Below are 14,079 nucleotides of genomic sequence, written 5' to 3'. Positions count from 1 at the left end.
ATGGCCTTTGCAAAAGAATGATGCTTATACCTTTTTCATTGGTTGAATTTTTGATTATTTTCTTTCATGTGGCAAAAGCATCAAGTAAATGCAACTTGATGAGATGTAAAGGAAGTTAAAAGCCGACTCCCTAATAGCATGAATTCTTCAGCCAGTAGGAAACATTAACTCATAACTGTGTAACTGAACTAACTATATCATCTTCATCTGTTTTATTTAATTAATTCATTCATTCATCCATTAATTCTTTGATACCCTCTTTATCTAATTCAGGATTGTGAGGCAGCCAAAGCCTATATCAGCACTCAGTGGCACATGACAAAGAATCTAATATGTGCCAGTCAGCTGAAGGATATCTACATGCACTCACTCTCGGAATGCACACACACACACACACACACACACACACACACACACACACACACACACACACACACACACACACACACACACATTCCATCTGAAACATATAAAAACTTGCAAAAATATGACAAAAACATGTGAAATATGATAAAATAATTTACGCTACAATAAACATGCTGGAAGATTAAGCCTTTATTATTTTTCTGACCCTACAAAATAGTAAAATTGATGGTTAAAAATCTGACAGAATCTGTTATGGATTCATACTACACAATTTATAAAAAAAATGCTTGGAGGAAAAAGTGTACTTAGGTTTACTCACTAAAGTAAGTCTCATTATTCATTGTGGTTTAAATGTTTTCTCACATGAATTTCACACAATTTTTATAATTATTATTATTATTGATGATTTTTCAACCATATAAGTGGACTGACTTTGAATTTTGACAGTCAAATGAAGTCTTACCTAACCCAGCATATGTACAAGTCAGTCCTGCTTCCTTTCTTAAGGGAGAGTATATGTCGAAAGTGAATTCATACAGGATTCTATAACCCTGAATCTTGTGTTTAATGTTGCAAGATGATCATGCAATGAATTATATGAATTTCATTTTAAGTAACCAATATGTTTAACTAATGTTCAAGTCAAACTGAACTATACAAGTAATGTGCAGAGAGAGTTATGTCCTTTTAAATCAACAGTAGGAATCTGTGGGCCTGCTTTCTCTAGGGACAAAAATAAATAAGCATAATGCGGTTGTTACTAATATACAGTACATTACAGCAGCACAGAGGCTTTCAAGTGAAACCTCAATGATCAATCATTTGATAGCAGCTTTGCAAAGATACCACTAACAGCTTGATAAGTATTGTATCTAAAAGGTCACAGGAAAAGTGCTGGAAGGATGTATCTTCAACACACTGAGCATTTTTATTCTCACTTGTAACATGGGAAATTGAACAATAACCATTTCATGGAAGCTAGGAAATCACACATACATACAAACATCTATAATGGAGTCCAAATAATATTAAAGTGATAACAAGTCAATATAAATCCCTGAATTTCCCCTAATTGAATATGGAGCTACTTTTCTATGTACTTAGTAACCAATGCAAAGAAATTAGTATATATCTAAATTAACTTTTCAATGCTATTTCCTGAGATCAATAAACTTAAGCATCTCATTCCTTTACAACTGTATTCTGTAAATAAGGAAAAATGAAGCCACCAAAGGAAGCCACAAACACACATTTTATAGATTAGTGCTTTTGTTTAAAAAAGTACATTGAACTTCATCAGATAAAAACCTCTTCCAAATAATCTTTTTAAGTAGGACATATAATAACACCATCTACCAAATTTAAACAACTACAACACAAAACAATAAATTATAAGATATAAAATTACATTCAAAATTAATTTGAAAACATGCTTAAAATGTATAGTGCACATTGAGAACATATTATTGTTGTTATTATTATTATTATTATTATTATTATTATTAAAACCAGTTCTCCTATAAAAACCTATAATTTCATATTCCTGAGAACTGTTTGTTTGCTGCTTCCAAATATAGTCACCAAAATAATTTTTGGGCTTCAAGATGAGCTGCCCAGTTAATAGTATTCTAAGAACTACTGTTTGCTGAGGTTCTTATCAGTGCTTCCATACATTTCATAGTAAAATTATTAGCAGAAAACTTTAATTTAATTGTCCTGCTATCATGTTTTGAATGCATGTAACAACAGTTTATTTTTCTACGTGATACTACAAATTGTATACTGAAAAGTAGAGCGTTATGTATTATTTATTTATTTAATCATTCATTTATTTATTTAGATTGTTTACTGGGGGAAGTGCACTGATCAGTATTGACCAATTCAGACTCAACCCAGGTATTAGAACTGCAAGGCTATGGAATAGGTTTCCATCAACAGTTAAATGTTTATATTTTTAAAAGCAAAGTTTGTATGCATTTCCCCAACCTGCAATGCAATACAAATTTTAACTGGCTGCATTGGACTGAGAAACTAAAAACACAGCGGAGTCGCCAATAACTGTAGAAAATTTAATATAGTTCTGGTACCTTGACTAAAATGCCTTCAGAGGAATTCCTCTGAAGGCATGTTAGTTGAGGTATCAGAACACTACTAAAGTTTCTGCAGTTATTGGTGACGGCGGTGTATTTTTAGTTTTTCTTGTTTGCTTGTGCTTATTGCATTGGATTGAGAGTTTGCTTATGACCCATGACCTGTGACCATCTTACATGGTGCAATAATAAGAAGAAGCTGACCCGATCAGTTAAACAGTAAGTAATTCAATAAACAGAGAGATAGATAAATAGACAGATAGCAGTGCGCATATATGTTTTCAGTATAGAAAGTATACAAAGTAATCTATCTTTCTGAGTTAGTGACACCAGCTGTCCCACTTTCCGAGGGACTGTCCCTCTTTAGGCAGTTGTGTCCTGCAAAAACATTGTAAAAATGGCAAATGTCCTGAGATTTTAGGGCAAAATTATTTCCTATATTTTATGTAATAGTTGCATAAAACAGTTATTCTGTATATGAAACACCTAAATGTTATAAAAAAACTGAATAAGCAATTAAAATGCTACAAGAATAAGTTTTTATTTAGCCAAACAAGTGAAGTTCTGTCCTTTGTACTGGCTATGGGTATGTTTTGGTCTGCAAAATCTGACGTTTGCACCAAAAATGTCCCACTTTGGGCATTCGAAAAGGTGGCAACCCTAATATCTGAATTATAACATCCTGTTGTTAGTATAGATAGATAGATAGTGGATCTGAAGATGGTATGTTCTCCCATTTTGTTTGTCTAAGGGGAAATGTCTACCCTGAAAAGGTTTTCAAAACATAATGGAAAGATTCATAATTATTTTTTTGTTGAAAATTAAATTTATATTTTGCAGCTGTGGGACTTATTTGGTTCTCTATGTATCCTTGAGTCACAGTATCTAGCAAGTCAGTTTCTTTCTCATATTACAGCAAAATAAGTGCTTGACTGAGAGAACCGTGTACTGTTTTGAAAAGTCTTTTCTTTTTCAAAGTATTGTGTAAGCATAAAATTGTTATATATAAGTTTGGAAGGTGTGAGGGGTTTGCCCCCATATGATGGTTTAGAGATCCTTTGTTCTCAAAATAAAACTTTATTTCAAAGTGCTTCTTTCCATTATACACAACAGGCAACCTTATCTGAGCGATAGAATTATGATGCCATCTATCATAGTAAAATCCATTATTCCACATTCTGGGTATAATAATAGATAAGAGTCCTCAAATCAGATATGATAGTTGGAGTTTTTGTATGAAATAAGTCTGTAGGTTGAAGGTTATGCAGTAAATTATACTGCCTGACATGCATTTCAATGGCATGGTATTTATTTATTTGTTAGGAATAAGACTGGATGAGCTAACCTCACTTGCTTCATTTTTTTTTCATTTTGTTTGTATATTAACCAATCAAGCCCAATAGACACAAGTGTTCCTTTTCACAGGTGACCCGGCAGCACAGTCTAGTTAAGTAATTTGCTCAGTGTCACAACAGGAAAATGGAGGTGGAAGGAGCCAAACACTATGTCTTTGTGTACAGGAAGCCAATATGATTCAAGACTTCCAGTCAGAGTAATATTTTAAGCAAAATTCAGATTTGGGACCAGTAAGACTGTAAGCTGCCAGGTCAGCTATTATAATGTAAGACTAAGGGAGGATAGTAAGGAAGACTGGACACTAGTAAATGTACTGCAAACACAATGAAAACTAAACAGGAAGATGGTTCTGTTAGTTTTAACACTCTGAATGTCTGAGGTTTGATGTATTTCAGAGAATGATACTGCCACATAATTAACAGTATATAGATAAGGTACATAACATAAAGGGGGTAATGTAATCATCCTTCACAAAGACTGTGTAAACTGTAACACCCTACTAATATGTGTCCAAAATTCAATATACAGAGAGACTGCCATTCTTTCAGAACATGCATCATCAACAAGAATTATTCTAGCCTGACTTTTTATTCCACCAGTCCCCCTAAACATATTGCTCATGTCTCGCTACATTGGGACACATCACACCCCATGCAGAGGTAAGAGAACAAGCAGGGTCAGCACTTAAGGTTACTAATCTGGCAGTTAAGGAAAAAGGAACAGAACATTTTTGATGGACTGACATCATGCATCAGCCCCAGAAATTTTGAGGTCGGAGAAAGAGTCTGGAGGAGTAAATAAAATGACTGAGATAGGAGGAAAAGGTTCATAGTGATGAGAGTTTGAATTTTTCTGGAAAACACTAGCAACTTAAAATCTCCATGGTAGAGATGGTGTGGGAGATGATTTAGGTCTTTGAGAATGAAGGGTGAAACTAACTGGTACAATTTCTGAAGCTTTACAAAATGGATGAGGAATGGTAGCAGTACAGACAAAGGGCATTATGTAGGATTATAACACACTGCATTTGTTTGATTGAAGGAGACAATAAGCTTATCTCTTCTACTCTTTAAACAATTTAACAATTTGATTTCCCTCAGTCTTTAAGTCCTCCTCACCCTTTCGCTTCCTGTCCAAAACCTCTTTGAAGGCTTCTGAGAATTGTCCTTTTACCAGCCATTCAAGTACTACATTTCATTGGTCAAAAGCCCCCTTTATGGATTTTGATGGAAAAGGTTGTAATGAACTGCTGTATAAAAACAAAAATAACTTGCAGGTTCTGGGGACAAAGTGACAGAGTAAATAAACTATTGCAGTAATTTATAGATGAAATACTCAGGATGTTGGCCAGAGTTTTGAAAAATAAGAAAAAGGTAGCAATTAGGAAAAACACAGGGCCTACAAGAAGTGGAAGAGAGGTGATGGGGAGGTGGAAAATGGCAGAACATAAGAAAGCAAGCAAAAAGGCAAAAAAGCAGGCCAGAACAACAAAGGTGCAGGTTGTAAATGAACTGATGGAAGCGCTCAAAATGAAGAAGAATTTAAGTACAAAACAGGGTTAGCAAAGGGAAAACAGACCTGATAAGGCTGAAGTAAGATTGCAGATTGGTCACAGATAACCAAGAAAACATGTGTTTAAAATGAATGCTTTGTTTCATTCCTTACAAAAGAAAACACACAGAGGGAGCCATGCTGAGTGGGAGGTAGTACAGAATGGGCAGAGCAGAGGGCAGACATCAGGACAAAGAGAGACGAAGAATATGAACAGGAACTGTTTGCCTAAAGAAGGACAAAGTCACTGACTGGGTTTCTTCCTCGAATCCAAGGAACTTAACCATTTGGCTTTAGATCCCCTAACAGAAGCTCTCAGATAATTAATTTCCAATGAATAAGTGCATGAGGTCTTAACGACAGCAATTGTGACACCATCATATTAGGTGGGACATGGGAGGATAAATGTATTGAACTGCATGTCTGCTAGCCTAACACCTGTGATAGGAACACTTATGAAGACAATTTAGAGGGAAAGGCTGATTCCTTTGCTGAAAGACATCCATCAGCCATCATCAATAACCATCATAAGAATATGGTCAGAATAAACTGCCAGGCAAACCTGGTCCAGTTTTATAGCTGCATTTTAAGAAACATTGGCAGGAGAAGTGCCAGCAGATATGATATGGCTTGACTTTTCTAAGACCATTGACTTGATCACATAGAGGCAGCTGCTAGGAAAAGTGGAGGACATGGGGTGAGATAAAGACTAAATAACTGGACTGATGCATGCTGAGTAATAGGAAGAAAAGGGTTGTGGAGAGAAGACAAAGTCAGAAATAATGAAAGGGACTAGTAGACCATTGTGGAGGTAAATTATGATTTCATTACTTTTACATGTGTCCATTTTAGACATATCTGATATAATAAGATAACAGAATCCATCACTGATAACACAAAGTTATTTGTGCAATTGAAAATTGGGAGATAGACTAAACAGCAACTTGGAAAGGCTAGCCAAGTGGGCCTAAAGGAGACAGCTGAAAACTCAAAATATATCAAAGTGAGATATCACTCCGATGTCAAGTGTCAGTTAGGGAGAGTTTAGATAATGGCAACAGAGTAGACAAAGTAGACCACCAGGACCAGAGCAAGCAGGCAATAGCAGCAGACAGCAGAATGGTGGAGTGTATCCTTGAAGGGAATTAGTATAGTTCCAAAGAAGTAATGCTCACTCCTGTGCTAGCAAGGTCCTGGTTTGGAAATACTTTTTTTGGCATTCATTGCCCCCACAGTCTTCCAGTTTTCATCTCCCTTCCAGCCAATTGGCTCATTCCTTCCACATCACTGGGACAAGAATAGAGCAGAGGACATCTTTTAGATAGCTGCTATGGGTGATTTGAATGTTTTTATCTTATGCCCTATCTTCCCCTACTAATGTCTGGCTTAAGAATGGAAAAGAAGACATATGGTAGGCTGAACTGATTGGTTAGCCATCACTTCTGGGAGGTACAGTGTCAATAAGTAACCCATTTCCTCAAACATGCAGCATAGGAAATGGTTTCCCCCATCTCCACTGGGGAAATCGCATAGCTCTATGTGTTTCTCAAGTGCTGTAACCCTCCTGTCCTCCCAGTTGAGGTTATATCCTCCTGCATGGCTCCCCAATGCCAACGGCACTAATAGAACACCAGTCATGTAGTTCATAGAGCCCCCTTCCTCTGCACACAGAGACAAGATGGTAGGTCATAATTAGAGTACAGTGGGCAGTTCTTGGCACCATAAAAAAAGAGAGACATCAGACTGTTATAAGAAGTCAACAACAGCACATTGGATGCAGTGCGTATGACTAGAGACTAGACCCTGAGTAGTAAGAAAGGAGTGGTTAAAATAGGGTACCTACAGTTAGGGTAGCTAAAATGAAAAAGAAGTAGAAGCTTGTGACTCTAGTCTGATAAAGTATCTGCAAACTGTGACAAAATGCAGGATATAATGCAGAGAAAAGTTGATAATGACTTGAAAAGGCAACTTGAAAGAGCAAGGGATATATTAAAGATTACCTGGTTAACATAATGATTGCAGGACAAAACAAGAGCAATACCTCATTTTTACTCTAATCACAAATTGACCAAGTTCCTTGCATAAAATGAAAACAACAAACAGCTGAATGATGAATGTTTCTGATAGAATATTAAAAATACTGTGTAGTTATTTTGGTGCTCTTATAAGCAAGAGCATGAAGAAGAGGCTAGATATAGCGAAATGGAAGTCTGTCTGAGAAAACTCAGACTGCCACAACTAGAAGAGCTAGATAAACAGCAACTAGTAGCTGAGATTTGTGCATAAGAAATTAAAGAAACAATTAGGATGCAAAAATCAGGGAAAGCACCTGGTACATATAGGATTCCAATTGTTGTTTGTGTAGATCAGTGTGTATTTTGAACCTAATCAGCCACTGTAGCTAGACAGCATGTGCATATACGTTACTGAGCACGTGCAAAATCAGTGCCATTTGCTGTAGTCAGCCAATGTGAATCTAAACTTGAATGGAGATGCACATGTGAGAGTGTTAGAAGTAATGAGTCAGTCAGCAAGCATACGAAGCTGAAGTATATGTGCAAATTAAAGCTTCTGATGTATGTTTGTATAATAAATTACTTAAACGCATTCCACGCCTCAGGGTCTAATTTGAATACATGATACATGCAACAGTTTGGAATATAAAAGAAGAGGAAATAGGGTATAGATGGAATTCCAGTTGATATTTGGAATATAAAATGAGAGAAAATAAAGAACATTTAACATTTTAATAACAAACTGGAAGGAGGGAGCAAATCTCCACCATGGAATAAAACAGTGATAACTATTATACCCAGGAAGGGAAAGATCCCTCCGATCCTGGGTGATACAGACTCTTATCAATATTAAACCATGACAATATCAGCAAAATGACTGATGAACATACTTCCAAAAATTATAAACTTAGATCAATGTGGCTTCATAGAGGGCAGACAAACTTTTGACACTATTATGAAAACATTAATTATACCATGGGATGTATAACTGATTGAACATAAGTAGATGTTAATAGGATTAGATGCTGGAGAAGTCCTTTGATATGGTATTTGGCTTCCTGGTAGAATGGGTGGCCCTGATAATATGAATTTATGTGGAAGAAAAATCCCACCTAAAATGTAATGAGTGGCTAGCTGAAAGTTTTGGATAGATGAGAGGAACTATGCAGGGGTGCCCTCTTTCTCCAGTCTCACTTGCCCTTTATGCTTTGAAACTCCTGCGAGAGAGGTGTGGCAATCATCTATCATAAGATATAGGTGGGCACAGTCCCAGGAAAACATAGCATTATTTGCAGATGATAGTATGCTGTACATTACTAGGTCAGAGCAAGATCAAAAAACCCTGGCTAAAATTTTGAAGAGATTTGGGAAATTAGCATTGTGTGACATAAATGAAGCCAAAACAAAGGCATTAATCAAAACTCTGCCCCAACACAACAGTTTCAGGGGCTACCCTTTCTTTGGGACAAAAAAAAAAAAGGATGAAATATCTTGGTGTGAGGTTGACAAAGAATATGAAAAGTGTGTCAGAAGAAACATGGAATGAAATGGTACAGAAGGTAATCAAGAAACCAAGGCAATGGAAATTAAGGAATTGTAGAACAAAGTCCGAGTCAAGATGTATTTGGTACATCTGGTCCTATATGTAGGCTAGGCATTTTGTTTTTCTCCCCTGAAAGAAATATGTAATGAAACTTTAAAAAGAAATCAAGGAATTAATTTGGGATAATACGAGGACAGGAATACATTGGGACAAGATGATATTACTCACTGAGTGGGGAGAGAGGCTTGCCAGATTTATAAGAATACTTTAAAGCCAAGTAGGTAAGGTTAATTTATTTGCTACAAAATGGTCACGGTAACCCCCAATGGAAACAAATGATTATAGCCCAGATAAAGCTAATGCAAGCAGATAGTCAAATGGCAACCAGATTAGAACTGCATCTACAACTAGAAGTTAATCTCAGATTAGATGCAGCAAAATCAAGAAAATGTAGATGTTTTTGCATGGAAGTGCTTGCATAGATACTTCTACACTCTAGCAAGTCCACATCTTATGTACCTCATGTTAACTGGATGTGCAATCATATGGAAAAGGCAACTTGGGAACTTGGAAATATGTTTTATGGGTAAGACTTACAAGTGTAAAAACAGGGCATTAAAGAAATGGTAAATGTAATCCTAGATGACCAGATAAACTTGAATAATGGCTTTATATTACTGAGTTGGACTAGGGATAACTATACAAAGCAGACATTAGCACTAGTGGAATTGTTGTTAAGAAGACAATTACCAGACACTGGAAAAAAAATCAAACATCAAAAGAAATTAAAAGAAAAATCATGGATGAGATTAAAGAGATAGAAATCTGGAAAGAATATGAGGCAACATGCAGGAGTTTTCGAGTCAGTGAGTGGGCTAAATTGGAATTAGCACAAAGGACTGAATATCTAATGGGATCAAAAGAAAATTGTGAGCTTGGCTAGGGGGGAAATAAGAGAAGGGAAACTAGTAAATACTGTCAGATGTAAAAGAAGCTGTAATCTTGATTTGACAAGGTATAGTGTGGCCCTCAAGGTGTATATATAAATAGTTTTTTGTCACTGAATTCATATGTCAGTATTATGAATGTAGAAAGGGTAATGGATTAATAAATACTAGACAAGTGAATCAAGTATATAAAATATTACCAAAGTGTTGAATGGAGGTTCAAAATAAATTAGATTAGGATTCAAGACCAAATAAATGAAATGGGGGGGGGGGGTATACTTGAATCAAAATGTAGGAAAACTTTTATAAAACGTGACAGGTAATATTGTCATGTTGTTGATTAGGAAGCTGAGTAGCAAACTGATAGAATAACAGCTCTGCAATAAAAAGTTAATATGTGCTGGGGGAATTGGTTAGAGATTTAGATTTCTCTCAGATAAGGAAGTGGACTGAATGCCTTTTGCTAATTATATATAGGTTTTTAAAAATAATAAATATCTGCCTAAACTGGGAACAAGGTAGAAGAAATCTTTTGTTTAATATAATTAACTATCATAAACTGTATACCCTGGCACTGGGCTGAACCCGATGAAGTAATTTAAACCATCATTGTTTGTTTGTTAGAGACTAGATAAATAAGAAAAGATTTAGCTGATATGGTCCTTAATGCATCATGCACAAGGACTGCACAGTCATTACCTTCTTTTTATATAGGTTTATAGGTTCAAATGTAAGTACCAGGCTAGTGTGCCATTTTAAGCCTAGCAAATTTCCCTTTTGGTGCTCAAATTAACCTATCCCATTTGATATTTGATTGGTCTTACCCATCCCATGGTCAGTTTATTAACCTTAATGAGAATAACTGGAATCATACCTTAGTTAATATATGTATAAGCTGTGCAATATTAGAAAGACTTTCTTATGACAATGGACAATTGTTGGTTGAAAGATAGGTCAGTGTACATATAAGGTGCCAAATCCTGAACAACTGGGTCAATTCTTAGGGATGTATTGTTGCTGTGAAAGGTTACAATAATGCATTATTTAGTTTCAGTCCATGCTTTTGGCATTAGTTATTAATTTGGTACAAGCCTTCTTGCAGAATGGCTAAGTCATCTGGGGGATTCAATGACTGCTCAAAGATTGCAGTAATCTGCAAACTTAGTGAACCAGAGACATTTGGTATTGACTTTTATTTCAGAGAAGAAAATGCCAAAAAGTAGTGGTCTCAACACAAAACGATGACTGGTGGTTTTGTGGAAGTAACTTCCCCAGTTTTGATTTTCTACATCCTATCTGTGAGCCAGTTGGCAGTCCAGTGGGTAACATAGGTACTTATTCCAAATTTATTTAGCTTTTCTACTATGTTTGAGCTGGGGATTGTGTCAAAAATTTTAGCCTGGTCGAGTTATACAGTGTGTACCATTTTGTTTTGCCTTCATCCAGTGCTTTGGTGACCTTTTCAAAAAGTCCACCAGGTTAAGAAAGCATAGCCTGCCCTTGAGTTATCCAACTGGGATGGGTCCAATCTTTGGAGGTTGCCAATGTCCTTACTGATTAGTTCCATGAGAGGTTTTCCATAGCTTTGCATATGAGGCTGGACAGACTTATGGATCTTTAATTGCATGTATCTGTGGATGGTTCTCCCTTATGCAGAGGAAGGACTGTAGTATTCTGTTCTCCATTGATTAGGCACAAACCCTATATGGAGGTTAAGGTTAAACAGTATTGTTAGGGGTGTGGCTAAACCATGCTTCATGTTATTTAAGATACATTTAGAGATATTGTCAGGACCCATTGATACAATATATTTAACCTTTGATATCATTTTAGGATTTGATCATGCAAGATAGCTGGAGGCAAGCCAGTTTCAGATTTATCTTGAGGAACAGATGGAGAGGACAGAGGAGTAAAGTTAGATCTAAATTTATCAGCCAGTAGGTTCATTAGGGTCTATATTAGAACACCGAACATTCAAAATGTCAAGTGTTCTAATATCGAACCCTACCAATCAAAAATACTAAACATCGAACATTCAGAACAGCAAATTTTTTCCTAGGGAAAAATTTGCTGTTCCAAAACACATGCACACAACAGAAGCACACCAAACAAACAGCAATCCACACACATACACCTAAATTCTTACACCTAACACTACACGAAACTATACACATACCACTAACTATCCACTTATCTTAACATAAACCCTAACCCTAAGGTCCATCACTATCGCACACTCACCTCACCCGCGCCCTAACCCTAACTCATCTAACCCCCTCTAACCCTCACGTCCACACAATTGCACACATAGCTAGCCCGCGCCCTAACCCTAACTCACCTAACCCGCCCTAACCCTCATGTCCACACAATCGCACACATACCTAACCCGCACTCAATCGCACACTTACCTGAACCCAACCCGTAACTTTCCACCAGAGTGTTGAAAATACCAAAGCAACAGAAATAGACAACCAAATTCTTTACCTAGGAAAAAACATTTTTTTTCTGTTTCTTCAATATTTTCAGCGTTTGCTGAAAACGGGTCGATATTAGAACACTCGACATTTTAAATGTTCGGTGTTCTAATATAGACCCGGTTCATTATATCATCAGTTTCAGTGTAGGTAGCATTGTTTATTATCAGCTCAGTGCATTACTGTCTTGTGCTTTTGAGATTACGAACATAACTAAAAAGGGCCTTCTGCTCATATGTGGCTTGAGTAGCAATTTTAACCTCAGACTTGGCTTTGATTGATTTTTATTAAGCTCCTCCTGAGTTGGCTTATTTTAGTGTCAAGGGCTCTATCATTCTGAGAATTACTCTTCTTACTTGTGGTCAAAAATATGTAGGTTTTGTTGCAAAGCTTGCTCATACTATGGTTCCACCATGTGGATATGTTTCTCGGTTTGCCCTGCACTTGTTCCTACAGGATAGAATTGCATCTATGCAGCTGTTTATATGCTGGTATAGTGTGGTGGTAAACATCTCTGCATATTCAGTGGAGTTAACAGGGTTTGCTGGGGATTTGAGGCTTGGCAGTGTAGTGTAAAGGATCTCTAATTTTAGTTTTAGTTCAAAGGAAACGGCTTTATGATCAGACCTGACATACAATAAAGATGTGCTAGGGATGGCTCAAGATGCTCCCATATAAGTAAGAACAAGATCCAAGATGTTATTCCCCTAGTAGCTACTCTCAGTAATTGTTCCAGAGCATTTGTATATTGACAAGGTCCAGATTAGGCCAATCATTTCAGCCAAATATTCTAAAACTGAAAATATATCTATTTGGTTGGATCACATTCTCAATTCCATAGTCCAGAAATCTAAATATTATCTTAGAGATTCCTGGCATTTGTTAGAAATTTTGAGAGAATATAATATTACAGACAGATGGATTTATTTTGGTACTTTGGATGTGAAGTCCTTATACACTTCTATTAACCAAGAAAGGGGTATTGAATACCTCAGAGAGTATCTTAACACAAATACTGATTTTTCTGCTGTAAAAATCAACACTATCTGCTGTTTGATGGATTTGGTTTTGAATAACATTTTTTTCAAATTCAAAAAAATGTTATACAAGCAAGTTTCTGGAGTAGCATTGGGGGCAAGGGAGCTCCTGCCTTTGCAAATTTAGTCATGGCCAACTGGGAACTGAAATTTCTAAGCCAACATCCAAGTTTCAGTAAAGTAGAAATCTATTATATGATTTGTTTTTTATATGGACTGGTAACTACGAGGAATTTGTAGAGTTGGTTTCGGACTTGAATTCCACTACTGAATTTTTGGAATTCAAAATTAGTGGTTTTGGAGAATCTATCAATTTTTTGGATTTAAATCTAAGTGTAGATTACAAGAGAAAAAAGTTTACAAGTAAAATCTACAGAAAAACAGTATTTGCTAACCAATATCTACATAAAGAAAGTTTACATCCACCACATATGAAAAAGGGAGTCATAAAAGGACAAATCATCAGACGCAGTAGATTAACCTCTGATAACGACACTTTTCAAAAGGAAGTTTTGTTTTTGAGGTCACTTTTTTTAACTAGAGGTTACACTCTAGATTGGTTAAAAAAGATAGAAAGTGAAGTCATGGCACTAATAAGGGGGGTTGTCTCACCTATTTTGAAGTCTACTGACATTATGGTAGGTCCAGTGAGTAATAACCAATTACTTTTTCAACAACTTGTTATCACCCAAAAGATCCT

The sequence above is a fragment of the Protopterus annectens genome, chromosome 7.part0 (assembly GCF_019279795.1).
Source record: "Protopterus annectens isolate FY-2018-M chromosome 7.part0, PAN1.0, whole genome shotgun sequence".
Classification (NCBI taxonomy): domain Eukaryota; kingdom Metazoa; phylum Chordata; order Ceratodontiformes; family Protopteridae; genus Protopterus; species Protopterus annectens.
This window is presented reverse-complemented; position numbering follows the sequence as displayed.